Raw genomic sequence first — 20,374 nt, 5'->3', positions numbered from 1 at the left:
GTTGGCATCTAAGTGAAGGAGGGTGCAAGGACAGCCAAATACACGGAAATGACTGACTGATAGCTTGTGTCCATAGTAGATTTCATACGGAGTTTTCATCTGAGCTTTGTTGATAAGCACTCGATTCTGAACATAACAAGCTGTGTTTATCACCTCAGCCCAGAAGAAAACTGGCAGCTTTGAATCACACAACATTGTTCTTGCAGCGTCTTTGAGCGTTCTGTTTCGTCTTTCAACAACACCATTTTGTTGAGGTGTATGAGCCGAACTAAATTGACGCAAAATACCCTTTTCGCGCAGAAATGATCGAGAACAGAATTCTTAAACTCTGTTCCGTTATCGGTACGAAGTGCCTTCACCCGATTGTCTCAACTAATACTATGAACTTCTTGATCAATTCAGAAACGCCAGCTTTGTTGGATAGAAAGAAGACCCACGTAAATCGAGAGAAATCATCAATCAAAACCAGACAGTAAGAGCTTCTGTTTATGCTGAGAACACTTACTGGACCAAACAAATCCATATGAAGTAATTGAAGAACCTGGGTAATTGAATTGACCTGTTTTGGCAAGTGCAGCTTTCTATGATGCTTTCCTTGAGCACACGACACACATTTCTCAAACGTAATGAAGTCCTTGATGGGCAGCCCACAGACCATCTCATCCTTCGCAAGACGATTTAGATTCTTGGCATTAGCATGACCTAATCTTCGGTGCCACAGCATGGCAGTTTGCTCGGAGATCTTTGAGAAAAGACACGTAACTTGTTCTGGAAGATTGCTATTCATATCAATGATATAGGCGTTCCCATCCCTTTTTGATTTTACGAGAATCCATTCTTCTGGGATGACAAAGCCTGGCTTTAGAATCATGCATTCCTTGTCAGTGAAATGCGTAGAATAGCCCTTGTCACAGATCTGAGAAATGCTTAGCAGACTATGTTTCAACTCAGGAGCAAAATTCACATTTTTGAAACTTAAAACTCCATTTGAGACGGTTTCTCTTTGAGTGATCTTACCACCATCTCCACCCGCAAAAGAGATATATCCCCCATTAAATGATTGAATGTTGTGCAGTTGGGCGATATCTCCCGTCATATGCCGAGAACAGCCGTTGTCGACGAACCAGGGTCTGACGACATTTCCCTGCAACTGTCCCTGCAAAATGTGCGGGATTAATTAGATTTGGGCACCCAGGTCATGACCTTCCTGGGTGATCCCGATGCCTTTTCAGATTTGTCACATTTAGAATCTTCTGAGGGCACGAATGATGTATTGAGAGCAGTTTTGGGTAGCCATTTATAATTAGGTTTTCTAAATGTCCCAGTTGATTTACTCATGGTGTGTTTGTCAGTCTGCTTAAAGCATGTGTGACTTCTACCAGAGTTGGTTGAAGATCCACGGTTGCTTCGTGAGGAGATTGACCTTGGCTTGGCTGTGCTCGTTTTTGGCAGACTACCTGGGACATGGTGATTAAAAACTCTTTTATGTCTTTGAAAAACAACCCATTTTCTATTCCGTTCATCTGTCAAATCATCATTTCGAGAACGACTTCTAGAGGAGTTTCTATTTAAAGACCTTCCTCTGAACTCGTTCTCTCCTCTTGGAAGATTATAACTCACAAACATACGATTTTGACAATTTCTAGCAATATGACCACTAGTACCACAATTAAAACAAATCTGCTTGTTATTGTTATAGCTTGTACTACATTGATCAGATTTGTTTTCCCTACCTTCACCCTTGCTTCTCTCACAAGAACAAGCAACATTATTAGGTTGTGAGGCAAGTGAGGGTGCGTTGGTTGGGGAGGGTTGTGATACTAGAGGTGTTTCAACATCTTTATCACAAACATTAAAATTGTCAACCACAATGTTCAAACCAGATTTTTTTAACACATTCAAACTAGTATCAGAAGTCATAAAAACACCATCACAAAAAACATTGTCTTTAGAAATATCAGAAAACGTATTGTCTTTATTAAAAACTAAAGCTTCAGATTTAGACTCGATTTTATTATCAGAAACACATCCTTCAACTTCGTGCTTTGACTGATTCAAGGATTGATCTGCAGGAGAAGTAGAAATGTTAGTACTTTCAACATTAATAAATCCTCCCGAAATAAAACCGAAGGGCTTGCCATAAACCATAAATGATTCATTGGCAATCTCTTCTTTGGACAAAGGCTTGGGCACATATGAATGATTGAAGGGAGGGGGTACATGATTATACCCTAGACCTTTTGATTGATTCCTTTTAAACTGCATGCTTTGGTCTATCATATTTGCAACCACCTCACATGAGAAGTCATATTTTCTAACATCAAGTTTGGCGGTTTCAAATTTTCCTTTCAAAGATTCAACTTCAGCCACTAGCTCGACATTTTGTTTGACTACGTAATCATAGTTTTCACATTTGTTACTGTAGTCTTCCTGGAGTCTCCTAAAGTCCTTAATTTTCGATTCCAATTGAGCTTTGAGCGGTTTTTGTCCTTTTCGAAGTTGGTACCCTTCATATCTAAGGTCTTCTACGTCTCTTATCAATTTTTCATTAAGTTCACGAAGAATCCTAAGATTTTCTACTTCATTGCCTAATGTCTCAATTTTGTCATGTAAAGTTTTAACATAGTCAATACAAGCCTGAGAGCATAATGGAAGACTTACCTTGGATGAATTAGGTTCATGAGAAGATGATACCATCAAAGCAAACTGTAGCTCCATCACACTGTCTTCAGCTGCTACAATCCCTGCTGGAGCATCATCCCTTACCTGTGCCAGATGAGCATTTTCTGGTCCAGACAAGTTGAGAGCTTGTTTTTGATCATCCCAATCGAAAGATTTTGCAACCATAGCTTTCTCATTGTTTGCTTGACCACTGCTTCGGCTGTTTCCAACTGCAACCATTGTTCTGTCATTATTAACTCTTCTATCAGGATGTGGACAATCACGAGCAAAATGCCCTGGCTTGTGGCGATTGAAGCACCGAAGCTTTCCCTTGTTAAATCCAACTTTCTTATCAGCACTCATTCCCCAGTTATTCTTCCCTATCTTTTTGGCAAATTGTTTTGCCCTAAAGACTGCCATGGCAATTTTCCACGTGATATCCATCTCCTCAACGTCCTCAGGATGAATTTGATCAAGATCTGCAAATGACAATTGAGGTGGAAGCTCCCCGGCTACAAGTGCATTTTAGCAATTAACTAGCCCTTCTGCAAAAACAAGGTTTTCATCACCCTCTTTTCCTTTTAAAGAAGAAGCCACATTTGAAGATGAAGCAGTATGAGTAGACACGAATGATTGATTTTGTGGGTAGGGCATGACTGATGCAGAGGAAGCCGATGGATGGGAGAGTGTCTGAGCTTGAGGAGAAGCATTGAGAGATAAACCTGCAGAAGAATAGGAGAAGGAGGAAATAGCATTGTTAGTAGAAATGCCAAGATTGGCAGCTGAGTAGGAGTTCACATGATTGATCTCTCGCTGCTTGTCATCAATATCACATGCTTTGATGACAGCCATCACTTCAGCTAGAGAGAGGAGATTGAGATCCTTAGTCTTCTTAATGACCGCTACATTCATGTCCCAAGATTTTGGGAGGGCATTTAGCAGCTTCTTATTAATTTCCAACTTTGTATAGAAGATCCCTGCCACAGTCATTTCCGTATTAAGAGTTGTGAACCACTGCAGTTGAGCCTCAAGAGTCTCTCCAGGCACATAGTTAAACATGTTGAATCGTTACCTCAGCATATCTTGACGACTTTCTCGCATGTCTTCATTTCCCTCATATACCTCAATAAGGGCTTCCCACAGTGCTTTGGTAGAAGTATACTCTATGAACCCCTGAGCAATGTCTGGTGATAGGGCCATAGTCAAAATGGCCAATGCCTTTTCCTGTTCTTCTACACTCTCAAAATCCTCATCAGTGTAGTTTTCAATTTTCTTGTCAACCACCTGTCCCCCAACTGTAGTGGTGATTCTGATTGGATCCTTTATGACACATTTCCAGATCTTGAAATCCTTCATCTTTATGTATTTTTCAATTCTATATTTCCACTCAGGGAACCCATCAGCAGACATAAGCCTTGGAATTCGCGTGGTGGTGCCCATAACAACATCGAGCTCTTGAAAATGGTTTTGATTTTGTGATTCCATTTTTTATTTAAGTTAAAATTAATTAAGATTTAAAGATGAATTAAAAATAACTGTTAAAAGAAAACATATTTACTGCTGAGAAATAATTCACTGCCGTAAATCGTTTGCGGCCATAAACTTGATGATTTTTCGTTTTAAAAACTTCAACAGTAATTCAAGAAATCAATTTATTTTACTTTCAATTAGTTTGTTTTACTTTCATTAATTCAATACGGTCTTCAAGATTAATCGACTTGCACCAAAATAAGGTTTACGGCCCAAGAATCTAGACTTCACGGTCGATGAAATTGACTGGTTTGCGGCCGTGAACTAAGTGTTTACGGCCGTAAGCTTGGACCGAGAACACATAATCTTCGATTTTTGGATGCAACAATAAATCCCCTTTGCTGAAACGCGCGAACTAGTACCAAATAAACGACTGTAGAATGCCTTTGACGCCAGTCCTTCTCTGATACCAATTGTAAGTCCCTAATCTGCCTGTGTATCAATCAGATCCGTTTAATGGTGCGGAATCCTAATCAAAAGGATGATGTCAGATCAAATAGAAGACTAGGAGAAGAAGAATAATATGAATCTCTGTATGAATTGATTAGAATTAAAGTTCCAAATACAAAAGATTCACAACACATAAAAGCTCCCGTTTCTCTCCTCTCTAGCCGTAAACTCCTTCGTGTTCATCAATCTTTACTCCTCACCCTAACACCTATATATATACATGTTGGATATGGGCCGGAGAACATGGTCCGTAAATGGGTTTACGGCCGTAAACTCAACCGTAAACATGGGCCGTAAACTCCAGAAATATTACAGAAAAATATAATTTCCCAGAAAAGCAAAGTATAAACCATATTTTGACCCAACATCAAGGAAGAACTTGGGAAGTTTGAGCTCATAGATCTGGTACAACATCATTATTTGGAACCCATTGGAGGTATAAAGTTCATAACTTTACCTAAGAATACTTAGATCTAGTGTAGTTTGGTTTTGGAGTCATTTTGGTCCCAAGATGGACCTTTATGATGAAATCTCGTTTTTGAGCTTAGGGTTGCCACCCTCAGAGTAAAAGGGTCCCATAAGTAGTAAAGTCTACATCTTGAATCTCTTAATGGGTTCATGCATGAGATCTAGCCCTCTTCATAGAAGTAATGCATCATTTTTGGAGTTCGGGCTTGTTTGGGCCAAGTAAAGTCACCAAGTCAATGACTTTATGGATTAAGACGTGGAAAAGGATCAGGATTTGTGATTACAGTTTCTAAAGTGGAGTATTAAGCCCTTAATGGGAAAAGGACTTAACAGGGGATTTACGCTGAGCGTACATGCAAGTACGCCCAGCGTACACACCTTCTTTCCTGTACGCTTAGCGTACGTAGATTTACGCCCCACGTCATCTGTCAGTATGGACTTTGTGTTATTGGGCCACAATTTGGGCCATGCTTGATAATTTAGGCTTTGATGGGCCATCGGGAGTTATTTGTTATGGGCCAAGGATATGTTTGAGCTTAAAGTAAGGCCCATTAAGGGGATTGGACCCAATGTAGCAAATTGGGCCATTAGTGGGACAATAGTGGGTTTGGGAAGACCATACAGTGTTGGGATTTTTATATTATGATTTTGAGCCTTAGATATGGACCAAGTTGGTCTAGGGGGTAAAATGGTCATTTTACCCTAAGGAGGATTATTGTGTTGAACTAAGTGATATTTTCGTATTGATAGATTTAGGAGTTGAGAGAGTTGTTTGAGATTTTGGTGAAGCAGCGATTCGTTTATGGGATTACACTACTTCATTGGTTTTAATTTAATAAATAAAATTATAATTCACTACTTATACAACAGTTGGTAGTAACTAGACATTCATACTAAGGTTTTTATACAAATGCTATTACAATACAATACTTTCACTACAACTGTTGCTATCCAGGTATACATACCAAGGTTTTCATATGAATATAGATACAATACATAGTTTTCTAATACTGAGTACACTAATACAATATACATTTCAAGGAACATACATGACTACATTACATTCACTATAGAAAATATTGGATTTTTTTGGAAAAACATACTAGTATTTTCAAAGTTCAGAGACAAGCTTTCCATCACTAAACCATACTTACGAACTCACCAACTTAAATGTTGATACACTTTCAAAATCACTTGTATTCTTTGGGAATCAATAGACAGGTACACCTGTAGGGTTTTGAGAAGATGGAGCTTTATAGAGTCTCGTCTTTTATACTTTTGATATATCTTTTGGTGTCATACAAACTATGTTATGAACATATGTAAATACAATATTTTATCAATGTAATGGTTGTGTTGCTTTGATTTCTGTTATACAATTGTTGTGATACTTTACATGACATCCTCCGCCCCCAAACGTTTCCGTCGTTCCGGTTTGCGGGTGTGACATATTGGTATCAGAGCATTGTTTATAGTGAACTAAGTATATCAAACCTTACAAGATATACAACTATAAACACTATAGGGCCGAAGCACTTAGAACTAAAAGTATACTTTTAAAATATAAGTATTTTATAAAAAAGTATACAAGTATGCATACACACTTGAAGCAGTATCACAGTAAGAACTACATAAAAGTATTTAGGATGAGTTGGACACTACAGTTAAACTTAAATAGTTATGTAATCATATATGGGATAAGTATAACCTGATCAACTATATTTGTCTGAGATATGACCAACATGTGTTTGGGAGTGATTGTGGTGTTGCGACAAGTCTAAAACTTACCAACGCTATATATAAAGAGAAACACTAGAACCAAACATAAAGTTAAAATACTATAGGAGTATTTTATGGCACTACAACACTATAGCGATTCATTACAAGTATTACTAATCCTCACAATTAAAAATCTATGATTACTTGCTTATATTAGTAAACCTCTATTGTAGATCCCTGAGGGTACACTATAAAGTAAGGTTATAATGTGTTTAGGACTAAGATATATCTTGTTCAATATCACCTAACTCATGACCACTATAGAGGACTTATTGTTATTTCCTTTTGAATCTTTTTAGAAAAGATGCCTACAAAGAAGTCCAACAGGAGGAAAACCAACCCTCCAACAAATTCACTGCCGCCGCCACCTCCTCAGGATGACCCTGCTGTTTTCCAAGCAGCAGTGACAACCGCTCGTGGTGTAACACCATAAAAATTTACAACCAATTTGAAATTTTCAAAACAACCCATATTCATAAAGTTATTACATAAAAGTTTTCAATTCTTTTATTATCAGAGTATCCCAGAACATCAACATAAAACTTGGGAGCGGTACGATCACGCCTTCGCCTTGCCATGGTCTCCTGAAGTACCTGAAACAATACACTGAAACTGTAAGCCTGAAAGCTTAGTGACTTACCCCCAAAATACCAACCATAATACCATACACATATCATATCATATCATAAACAGAACAGCCACGAATATCGAGTCTACAGTGTGACTGGTCCGCCTGCACGGGGCCTTTAGTCCACCCGGTCCACTCTCTCTCTCCGAGTCTACAGTATGATTGGTCCGCCCGCACCAGGCCTTCAGTCTGTCTGGTCAACTCTTCGAGCCTCGGCACGTCGGGTCCACCCTCTTGGGGCCTTCAGCCTATCCGGACTGCTCGCCGGACCTTCGGTCTAACCGGTCCGCCCTGGGTATGTTGGCCTATAGCACAAAGCAGGACCCGCCTCAACCCAACCCCAGTACAACAACCATGTGCACATAACCATATAATCATATATCAATTCATGACTAATGAACCAATCTAGTAGATCACATAACATAGCAACATCCTAACCAGGATACTGACCTAACCGGTCACTAATATAGCATCATCCTATATACGAGGATACCAACCTTAACCAGGTCTCTAACATATACCATCCTAACTACCAGGATGCAGACATAGCAAAGAAATAACATAACAAACAACTACCCGGATTCCCATCCGATAAAGGGCCGACCTTGGTGCCTTAAACCCTATCAATATAGTGAGGATAACTCACCTACAACTGCCGACTTGAAGAAATAAGACCACGCTGCTCCGACCATCAGCAAGAACTCCACCACTGATCATTGCCAAATAACCAAAACCAATAAACATCAGTAATTACCAAAATACCCTTGGAAGTCAAACTGGGCAACCCTTGGTCCAAGTCAAAGTCCTCTGTCAAAGTCAACCTTCCCGGTTGACCCTACTCGCCGAGTCAATCCGTTGACTCGTCGAGTTCCATTGCTCAGAAACTCCCATGCCACGAATCAACTCGCCGAGTCGCCCCAAGACTCGTCGAGTCCAACAAGTTCTGAGTCCCTTCTTGCTCAACTCCCCAAGTCATCCCTCGACTCACCGATTCACAGCTCAACCAGAAAAGGTTAGGGTTCTACGACCAGACTCGCCGAGTCCAAGAACATACTCGTCGAGTCCAAGGTAATCTTCAAAAGACTCGATGAGTTGTTCTTCCAACTCGTCGAGTTCCTGCCCATCATCATACAGCTCGCCGAGTCTACCCATGTGACTCCCCGAGTTACTATGCGACTCAAGTCTGATATCTAGCCCGACTCGCCGAGTTATCTCCCAGACTTGCCGAGTCCATATGTAATGTCTTCATTCAAATGATCACAGGCCTTTCCATTGCTTCCAATACATAGATCTGGACTCCTAGGGCCAGATCCATATGTAAAGTTTCCAACTTTACGTGCAAGCAAGGCTCAACAAGCTCTAATCAAGCTAAAATGAAGGTTTAAGGCAAGGACACTCTTAATCAAGCACCAAAGCTATCACTTTCCAGATTCATGAGTCAAGACCAGTCTAGATCTGTAGTAGCAACCACAGATCTGAACCCAATACTCGAAAAGAGACTCATATATGACAATTTGGCCCTAAAACTTCATTCATGAACAATCTAAGCACAACAAAGTCAAGGCAACAACTTTTAACCTTTAATCTAATGCCAACAAGCAAGGAAATCAGATCCACTTCGCTCCTCTATGATCCCACCAACTCTTGCTTCAAGTATCCTTCTTCTCCAAGCTCCACAACACACTTAAATCCCTCTCACTCTCAAATTAGGGTTTGGAAACGATGGGGAAAGCTTCTGGACATCAAAGGGGGTGCTAAAGAGGCTGGGGTGGGGCTTAAGGTTCCTTTTATAGGGTGCAAACCCCAAGAATTAGGGTTTCTCATTACAACACGGACTCGTCGAGTCCAGGCTCCGACTCGACGAGTTCGGTCACTTAACATGTGCCCAACACACGCATAGACTCGACGAGTTGCAACTCCTACTCGCCGAGTTCCTCTCTTCCAAACTTACACTTTTTAACCCCTGAACTCTTGATTCCTACTTTGGGATGTTACAATTCTCCCCTACTTAAATTAGGCATCGTCCTCGAAGCCTGTAGTGACACATTTCCAGATAATACTCTCACAATGCACCTCCTGGCATCAAACGACCCAGGTTCCTCCAAACACTGCTATCAGACCTCTATAAAGTCCAACTCTTCCCTTGTAGAGTTATGACAACTGATTCAAGCAGGCCACCGACTTCTTTCTCTGATAACAACCCTTATTAACCAATGATCACCCGATGATACTTCCATTGTATAAATCACATAAACACTTTTCTCTTACAAACTAGATATCATCCTGAACCACCGGGTCCTGATAACAATGCACCTCCTGGCATCAAACGACCCAGGTTCCTCCGAACACTGCTATCAGACCTCTATAAAGTCCAACTCTTCCCTTGCAGAGTTATGACAACTGATTCAAGCAGGCCACCGGCTTCTTTCTCTGATAACAACCCTTATTAACCAATGATCACCCGATGATACTTCCATCGTATAAATCACATAAACACTTTTCTCTTACAAACTAGATATCATCCTGAACCACCGGGTCCTGACCTGGTACCAACTGCTATCCCTTACCTTGCTTAGCATAAATTTCATCGAATTTCACTGTTGGGACTCATCTCGCTTCCATTCCGAATCCAACTCTTTTCTTTCCGTGCTGACAGGATGACACCTCCTTCAGCTCCTGAGTAACTCCAATGAGCTCTCCTCTACACTCACATACACATGTTGAACCTGCTCTAACATCCTCGGGCTGTAAAAACTCGACATACTGACGATACCTCCAAACATCCCCATGATGAATTACCGCTACATACATAACCTCCTGATCACAACCATATTGGAAACCCAAGGCTCCACCCTTGCATCCCTTTCGAACTCCTCTGGTACTATACTACCGGAAATTCTTCCGCAATCTCAACAGACACCCAATCCGGATGTGCTTCCATACCACTGGTACAATCACAGTGCTCAACAACCATAATTGAAATACTCTCAATCATCCATTCTCACTACTGCTTTCACTTCCGTGAACCAGTACTCCTCCCGGAGTTACATACCTTCCCTTTCCTTATCCAAGGAAATCTACTTGTCAACCTTGCGACTTCAGACAAGTGCCATGGTGCTCACACCCCACTCTACACTATCCCTGGTAGAGTAACAGCTATTCCATGCATCACACACATTCTGAATCTGCTCGCAAGGACTCTCGAGCCCATGCACCACCTTCCACTAATAGGATCAATACCCGGGCCAGACCTACTATTCGTTATTGCATCGCAACATACTCAATCCATCTCCTTATATAGATCCATCAACACATACAGAGTCTTCAGCATGACTGGACCGCCTTACCAGGCCTTCAGCCAATATGGATCACTCTCAAAACCTTCAGCATGTCTGGACCGTTCTCCGAGCCTTCGGCCTGACTGGTACGCCCATCGGCCTTCAGTCTCCCCGGACCGCTCAAACTATCATACATCATCCCGAACTATCCTTCCTGGGAATCTTTCCCATACACATTGTTCTATCCCTCAAGGGGTTCAGAACTCTAACTCCATTCCATCTACTCAGATCCCAGCCTAATCCTAGGCCTCACAACAACCAATCACCTTTTCCGAAAACCTTGGTCTGTACCCCGACCCATTTGCCTGTCACTTACTCACACCAGTCCACACTCTTGGCTGACTGAAGCACTGCTGAATCCCAAACAGCTAATCAACCTCTAATGCTTGTCGATCCTCCTAAGAATTTTCCAATTCTCCCCACTTAGAGCACTGACTACCAACCACCGGTGACTCAACCAACATAAATCAATCATCCCTACTCATCATACTCCTCTTATCCATGAACTGATTTCCTCTGAAACGAGCAACCTCCACAAAATTACTTCCCGGCATCGCACATCACGAACTCTAAGGGAGTTCGACTCTCCACTAACCATTTATCAAATCACAATTGCTATACCCGACAACAAGACCATATAACCAAATTCTGACCATCAATCCCTTGGATGCTAACCACCTACAACTCCTAGTTACTAACACTCCCAACCAAACCATGAAACATGCAGAACGGCGAATAAAATACAATACTACATAAATAACCAGATAACCAGACAATAATGAAACGAAAACATACCCGCAACTGCGTCCGGATCTACCCTGACCTCCTTTGCTGTGACCTGAAAAGCACGACCCTGAGCCCTCGGAGGCTCCGCTCCACCCTGACCCCCGCCAGTAATCCTCAAAGTGGCCGGTGTTGGAGCCTGCACCGGTCTGGCAACAAGCTGTGGACAATTGGCCCTCACGTGACCAACCTGGTAGCAATGATAACAAATCCTCATATCCTGAACCGGGGCTGATTATCGACAATCCCTCGCATAATTCCCCTCTCTCCCGCACTTGAGGCACGCACCACCAGACCTACACACTCCGGTATGAACCTTCCCGCACTTCTCGCAACTGCGACTGCTCTGACTTCCCAACCTGGAATCAACGGTCTTCGACCGTTTCGGCGTCGGCTGCGACTGCGCCGGGGCCTGCCTCTGCTCTCTCAACCGCAACTCAATCTCCAACTCACGCCGCACAGCGGCCTCCTGCAACTCCAGTAAGGTCTCGCACCTCTGCGTGGACACAAACTGTCTGATATCCTTCTTGAGCATACTTAGATATCGAGACATCTGAGCCTACTCCGAAGCAAACTCAGGGAAAAACATTGCCCTCTCCGTGAACATCATGGTGATCTCCGTCACCGACTCCGAATCTTGCATTAGTTCCAGGAAATCCTGAGCCAATCTCCTCCTCTCAACCTGTGGAACATAACGGGTACTGAACATCTCCCGGAACTGATCCCATGTAACGGCAGCCCGCTGCGCATCCGAATAAGATCCCGTAGTCAACCTCCACCAATCCTTCGCTCTGAGCCTCAAAAGGTTCAGAGCACACCTCACCCGCTGATCTGCAGGGCATAAACACGTGAAGAAACAACCCTCCACGTCTGATAACAACCTCATAGCAACGATCGGATCCTGAACTCCATCAAAAGTAGGGGGCTTCGTATTATCGAAGTCCCGATACTGAAAACCTCGACCAGCTCCTCCCCTGCCGTTGTAGCAGCCACGACAGCCACCTCTGTGAGAGCTGCGTAGCGCTCATCAAAGTAGTCAACCATGGTAGTCTTGATTGACCCAAACATCTCCGACAACTCAGCCCGAAACATAGCAGCAACCTCATCATGCAGGATCTCGTGAATCCTGGCATCCAGCTCGTCCGTACGCATCTGACCAATGACCTCAGGTGGTACTGATCCACCCTGATCACCCTCACCTGATCCCGATCCCAAACCGGATCCTGCCCCGAGACGTCTCGTAATCACCATACTGAAAATACGCCACAAGAATATTAGGCATTCCTCGTAATAATCCCGAGAACTAGCTCCCAACAAAACCCTAGGGGTTGTGACTTCCTTGACACGCATATGGGTCCTATGCTTTCAATAGTACGGGCCCATACTACCTTTCACACCTACCCATATTTGTATAAAATATCACCACAACACCCTAACAATAACATATACATAACGAACACTCAATTCCCACTCCTAGAGGAGCACCACTATCCCATAACCAACCTACCGGTCTTACGCAACCCACCCATCCATGAAACTTCCACCAACCCTGCAGAACTAGTGTATGCTAGCCATACATAACGAGGGACCCAATAGACTTTCGAATATCCAATCCTACCCTAAGCTCCAAATCAAACAAGAACAGAACATAAGGCCAAATCAAACATTCTAGGGCTATAAGATCTTAATTATATATGGCCGTGATGCATACACTAAATAACTACAGTAATGATGTAAATTTCATACAAGGAAACCCTAGGCTAGCAGGCATCATATAATCAGGCAATTCTATCATGCAAATTCCTGGAGATCCTTAGCCTAGTACTAGCATGCTGTTCTAACATCTCACATAATCAAATAACTTGTATGGTATTTTGGGGTCTACTTACTGGCTCTGGCTGATCGTACCTCCGTATCCTCCTATACTCATTTTTGAAAACCATTTTAATTTACTTTGAAAACTCTCCTTGATTTGAGACTGGATTCACACGAATGTTCCTCCAATTCACTCAAACCAAGGCTCTGATACCAACTTGTAACACCATAAAAATTTACAACCAATTTGAACTTTTCAAAACAACCCATATTCATTAAGTTATTACATAAAAGGTTTTCAATTCTTTTATTATCAGAGTATCCCAGAACATCAACATAAAACTGAGGAGCGGTATGATCACACCTTCGTCTTGCCACAGTCTCCTGAAGTACCTGAAACAATACACTGAAACTGTAAGCCTGGAAGCTTAGTGAGTTACCCCCAAAATACCAACCACAATACCATACACATATCATATCATATCATAAATAGAACAACCATGCATATCGAGTCTACAGTGTGACTGGTCCGCCTACACGAGGCCTTTAGTCCACCTGGTCCACTCTCTCTCTCTCTCTCTCTCTCTCTCTCTCTCTCTCTCTCTCTCTCTCTCTTCGAGTCTACAGTGTGACTGGTCCTCCCGCACCGGGCCTTCAGTTTGTCTGGTCAACTCTCCGAGCCTCGGCATGTCTGGTCCGTCCTCTTGGGGCCTTCAGCCTATCCGGACTGCTCGCCGGACCTTCGGTCTAACCGGTCCGCCCTGGATATGTTGGCCTATAGCACAAAGCAGGACCCGCCTCAACCTAACCCCAGTCCAACAACCATGTGCACATAAACTTATAATCATATAGCAATTCATGACTAATCAACCAATCTAGTAGATCACATGACATAGCAACATCCTAACCAGGATACCAACCTAACCGGTCACTAATATAGTATCATCCTATATACCATGATACCAACCTTAACCAGGTCTCTAATAATTACCATCCTAACTACCAGGATGTAGACATAGCAAGTAATAACATAACAAACAACTACCCGGATTCCCATCCTATAAAGGGCCGACCTTGGTGCCTTAGACCCTATTGAGATAGTGACGATAACTCACCTGCAACTGCCAAATTGAAGAAATAAGATCACGCTGCTCCGACCACCAGCACGAACTCCACCACTGATCATTGCCAAATAACCAAAACCAATAAACACCAGTAATTACCAAAATACCATTGGAAGTTAAACTGGTCAACCCTTGGTCCAAGTCAAAGTCCTCTGTCAAAGTCAACCTTCCCGGTTGACCCTACTCGCCGAGTCAACCCATTGACTCGTCGAGTTCCTATGCTCAGAAACTCCCATGTCACGACTCAACTCGCCGAGTCTCCCCAAGACTCGTCGAGTCCAACAAGTTCTGAGTCCCTTCCTGCTCAACTCCCCGAGTCATCCCTCGACTCACCGATTTACAACTCAACCAGAAAAGGTTAGGGTTCTACGACCAGACTCGCCGAGTCCAAGAACAGACTTGCTGAGTCCAAGGCAATTTTCAAAAGACTTGCCGAGTTGTTCTTCCAACTCGTCGAGTTCCTGCCCATCATCATATAGCTCGCCGAGTCTACCCATGTGACTCATCGAGTTACTATGCGACTCAAGTCTGATATCTAGCCCGACTCGCCGAGTCATCTCCCAGACTCGCTGAGTCCATACGTAATATCTTCATTCATACGATCACAGGCCATTCCATTGCTTCCAATACACAGATCTGGACTCCTAGGGCCAGATCCACACGTAAAGTTTCCAACTTTACGTGCATGCAAGGCTCAACAAGCTCTAATCAAGCTAAAATGAAGGTTTAAGGCAAGGACACTCTCAATCAAGCCCCAAATCTATCACTTTCCAGATTCATGAGTCAAGACCAGTCTAGATCTGTAGTAGCAACCACAGATCTGAACCCAATACTCGAAAAGAGACTCATATATGTCAATTTGGCCCTAAAACTTCATTCATGAACAATCTAAGCACAAAAAAGTCAAGGCAACGACTTTTTACCTTTAATCTGATGCCAACAAGCAAGGAAATCAGATCCACTTTGCTCCTCTATGATCCCACCAACTCTTGCTTCAAGTATCTTTCTTCTCCAAGCTCCACAACACACTTAAATCCCTCTCACTCTCAAATTAGGGTTTGGAAACGATGGGGAAAGCTTCTGGACATCAAAGGGGGTGCTAAAGAGGCTGGAGTGGGGATTAAGCTTCCTTATATAGGGTGCAAACCCCATGAATTATGGTTTCTCATTCCAGCACGGACTCGTCGAGTCCAGCCTCCGACTCGGCGAGTCCGGTCACTTAACATGTGCCCCTCACACGCTTAGACTCGACGAGTTGTAGCTCCTACTCGCCGAGTTCCTCTCTTCCAAACTTACACTTTTTACCCCTTGAACTCTTAATTCTGACTTTAGGATGTTACACGTGGCTGCCGCTATGTCACAAATCCATGCAAGTGGTACCAGTGGGGCGGGTAGTGGTGCCAACCCTTCCAATCAAGGAGATAGTCATAGGCACCCAAAGGAGTGCTCCTATAAGGACTTCACCAATGCTAAACCCTGATCATTTGATGGCACTAGAGGTGTCATTGCCTTAACCCTTTGGTTCGAGAAGATCAAATCAATATTTGAAATTTGCGCATGTCTAAAACAAGAAAAGTGAAATTTACAGCCTGCACTTTCACAAATCGAGCCCTCACTTTGTTGAATAGCCAAGTCAATTCCCTGAATCTTCCAATAGCTAATGCTCTGAGTTGGGATGATTTAAAAGACCTTATGTTAGCAGAATATTTCCCGATGGGCAAGATGCAAAAACTAGAGTAAGAGCTCTGGAACCTGAAGATGAAGGGTTTAGATATTGTCGCTTATACCGCTTGGTTCAGTGACCTGGTTCTTCTTTGTCCCGGGATGGTCACTATGGAGAGTAAAAAGGTGGAGATATACATCTAGGGATTGACACCCCCAACTCAAGGAAATGTCCTAGCTGCCAACCCTCTCACATTTAACAATGCCAAACGTTAGGAACAGACATTAATAGACCACGGAGATCGCCAAGATTCCATGCCAGCCGCTCCAGAACCACCGAAAGAAGGTAGTGGAATGAAAAAGTTCTAGAACAAACGCAAGGGCCAATCTTCGCAGGAACCCTCCAAGATAAAGAAAACGATAGCAGTTCACATTGCTACCACTCCTGCTGTTGTTCCTGCTACTAAAGCCCCTCCCATTCGATATGCTGGGAACCTCCCGAAATGCGACAAATGTAACTTCCACCATAATGGACCCTGTCAGGAGTTACACTATACTAGCTCCAACAAGAAGGGGCATACAACCCGTTTCTACAAGACGCCTGCGCAGCCTAAAGCTCAGACCCCCGGAGCTAGAATAGGCCATGCTTGTTATGGTTGTGGTGAGACAGAGCATTACAAGAGAGATCTCCCTAAAGAAAGAAACGCTGGCAACACTGGAATATTGTTGGCAATGGGCCAAGTGGAGGCAGTAGCATACCCCTCAGTAGTTACGGGTACGTTCCTTCTCGATAACTCTTATGCATGCATACTATTTGATAGTGGTGCGGAGATGAGCTTTGTTAGTCACATATTTACGCACTTACTTAAAAACAAACCACAACCACTACACAAAACGTTCACTGTCGAAATGGCTAACAGGAAGAAAGAGAGCACTAGCAGTATATTCATAGGTTGTACCCTCACTCTAAATGACTATTCTTCCCCAATCAACCTTATGCCAGTCTCCATAAAAAGTTTCAACATCATTATTGGCATGGACTGGTTGAGTCCTTATCGTGCTGACATCCTTTGCTATGAAAAAGCCATTCGCCTTAATCTGCTTAATGGCGAAGCCCTCGTTATCTACGACGACAATCCCAGTATGAACATCCGTATCATTTCTTGTATTAAAGCCCAAAAATATCTATGGAAAGAGTGTCATGCATTCCTAACCCATGTAGTTAACGAAAACAAGAAGTAAAAGACCTCACGAGCATCCCCGAAATTTGTAATTTCCCTGATATCTTTCCCAAAGATCTTCCAGGAGTTCCTCCTAAACGCCTAGTCGAATTCTGAATCGATTAAATTCCTGGAGCTACCCCTGTAGTCAAATAGCCGTACCGCCTAGCGCCAGAAAAAATGTAAGAATTATCCAACCAATTGAATGAACTGCTCAGTAAGGGATTCATCAGGCCGAGCTCTTCACCCTAAGGAGCACCAGTCTTGTTTGTGAAAAAGAAAGACAGATCGTTCCGTATGTGCATAGACTACCACGATCAACTTCAAGGAGCCAGCTACTTTTCAAAGATAGACCTGAGATCGGGTTATCACCAGTTGCATGTCCATGCGAATGATGTTCCCAAAAGAACTTTTCGGACTCGATATGGTCACTACGAGTTTGCAGTAATCCCCTTTGGTCTAACGAATGCATCCGCGGTATTCATGGATTTAATGAATAGGGTGATGAGTTTTGAGCATTCTAACACTCCTATGGTGTACATACAACCCTAGATGCTTTGGATCTATGTTTTCTCTATATTCATGCATACATTCAATATTCCAAAGCATCATCTTAACTAGCATACAATGAAGCATAAACAACATGAAATACAAGTTAGATGACATACCTTTTAGTGTATTTGGAAGCCTTGAACCTTTAAGAGCTTAGCACCAATAATGTGAATGCCTCAAATGGAATCACAACACATCTAGGACAAAGGATGCCATTTGAGATAGTATTCCATTCACACAAAATCGGCTCATAATCTCCAAGAATACATGAGCAGTGATTTAGGCTATAGAGTAACATATTTATATTTGGGATTCCAAAGATCATAGCTTAACCCTAACCCATACCCATGGGTTTATGATCCATGGTTCATGCAGCCCAACTCTTTATGTATCCATAGATAAAATTAGTCCAACATGGATCATAAGCCCAACATATAAATATAACTAATTTACACAATTAGTCCCCATTGATTTAATTAGTCTCTTTTGATCACTAAATTAATTCCAAACTAATTCTTGATCAATACTAATTTATTATTAACTATTAATTAGATAATATGATTTCTAATTAGTATATTATTCTCATAGCACATTAATAAACCATTTATTTAATTTATTATTCATATAATAAATTAATTTCTCTCTTTCAAAATGCATGATGTCAAATTGCTATGTTTGAGGGTAACCCAAAAGGACTGTGCTACTATCAATTTAAGTATATACCAATTATAGTTATAGGATTAGACACCTAGTCCAACTACAACTTCAATAGGATCATCTTGGACATACAAGATGTGAAGGTAAAGATTGAAGATGAAGATCAAGCACTCTTGTATGTTCACTGCCGAATTCTTATGAGAATTTCATTGATACCATGTTGTATGGTAGGAAAATGATCACTATGAATGATTTGAAGGATTATTTGATGTCCAAGGAACTGAAAAGAAAAGTTGGAGAAGAAGTTTCCAGATCCGGTTTGTTCGCAGGCAGAGGAATAACATCGGATAGAGGTGGAGGTAACAAAGAGAAGTCAAGTTCTTAATCTAAAGCCAACATTAAATGTTATAATTGCAAGGAAAATTGGCACTTCAGAAGGGATTATACATTGTTGAAGAAAGGGAATAATGGTGTTGGACGAAACAACAACAATGTTGTTGTGCTTCGATTAAATTTTGATGAAAGGGATGATGGTGAAGTTTTGACAAATTGTACATCTAGTTCTGCTGATTCTTTGGTCTTGGACTCTGGAGCATCCTATCATATGACATACAATCATAACTAGTTCAACTCCTTCAAAGAGTGGAATGGGATGGTCAAGATGGATGATGATTGGTTGAGAAGTATCAAGGGTAGTGGCACGGTGCAGATCAAGATGCACGATGGTATGGTTAGGAAACTGGATTGCTAGTTCATCCTGAAGATTCAAAAGAATTTGATTTTTCTTGGCACTATGGTGAAGGATGGATTGAAGTATTCTGGAAAGGGTGACTAGTTAAGAGTCTCTAAGGGTGCTCTTGTAGTTATAAACGAAATGATGAATCATCATGGGGTTTATATTCTGGATAGATGTATAATTGAGGGAATGGTGATTGTATCCCAATCCTTGGATCAGTATGATCATAAAGAAAGTTGTGGAATCATAATTTGGGACATGTGAGCAAGAAAGGGTTGTTTGGTGGAGATGCAACTAGAAAAGCTAACCTGCTGAATCTTATGTTCAAGAGATACAAAGCAGGGTGAAGTTCAGTTTGGTTCAACACTCAAGCAAGGAGATTCTCGAGTGTGTTCACTCAGATCTATTGGGCCCCTCTCCTTTGAAGACCTGGGTGCATTTTCCTAAGACAAAGGATGAAGATGAATTGTTCGGGCGGTTCAAGGAGTGGAAGATGATGACTCAGAAACAAACCGCGAACCATGTCAGGTCACTGGGAACACAAAATGGGTTGGAGTTTTGCAAGGCTTTGTTTGAAAACTTCTGCAAAACAGAAGGTACAGTGAGGCATCACACTGTATAATCAAGACCACAACAAAGCGTAGTAGCATGAAAAATGAACCAAACACTGGTGGAGCATGCTCAGTGTATGCAATTATCTACTCCTTTATCGGAGCAATTATGGGCAGAAGCAATCAACACTTCTTTCTATCTAGCGAATAGATCTCTGTCAACAACAATTGATTATAAGACTCCTCAAGAGTTGTGGTTTGGGAAACCCTCTGAGAACACTAGTTTATGAATGTTTGGACGCTATGCTAATGCTCATGTGAATGATGGTAAAATGGAGCACATGGAAATAAAGTGTATATTTCTAGGATATTCATTTGGAGTGAGTTTTCATTGTTTGTGGTGTACAGAAGATCAAACTC

Source organism: Lactuca serriola, chromosome 3 (genome assembly GCF_051521515.1).
Source record: "Lactuca serriola cultivar US96UC23 chromosome 3, Lser_US96UC23_V15, whole genome shotgun sequence".
Lineage (NCBI taxonomy): Eukaryota > Viridiplantae > Streptophyta > Magnoliopsida > Asterales > Asteraceae > Lactuca > Lactuca serriola.
This window is presented reverse-complemented; position numbering follows the sequence as displayed.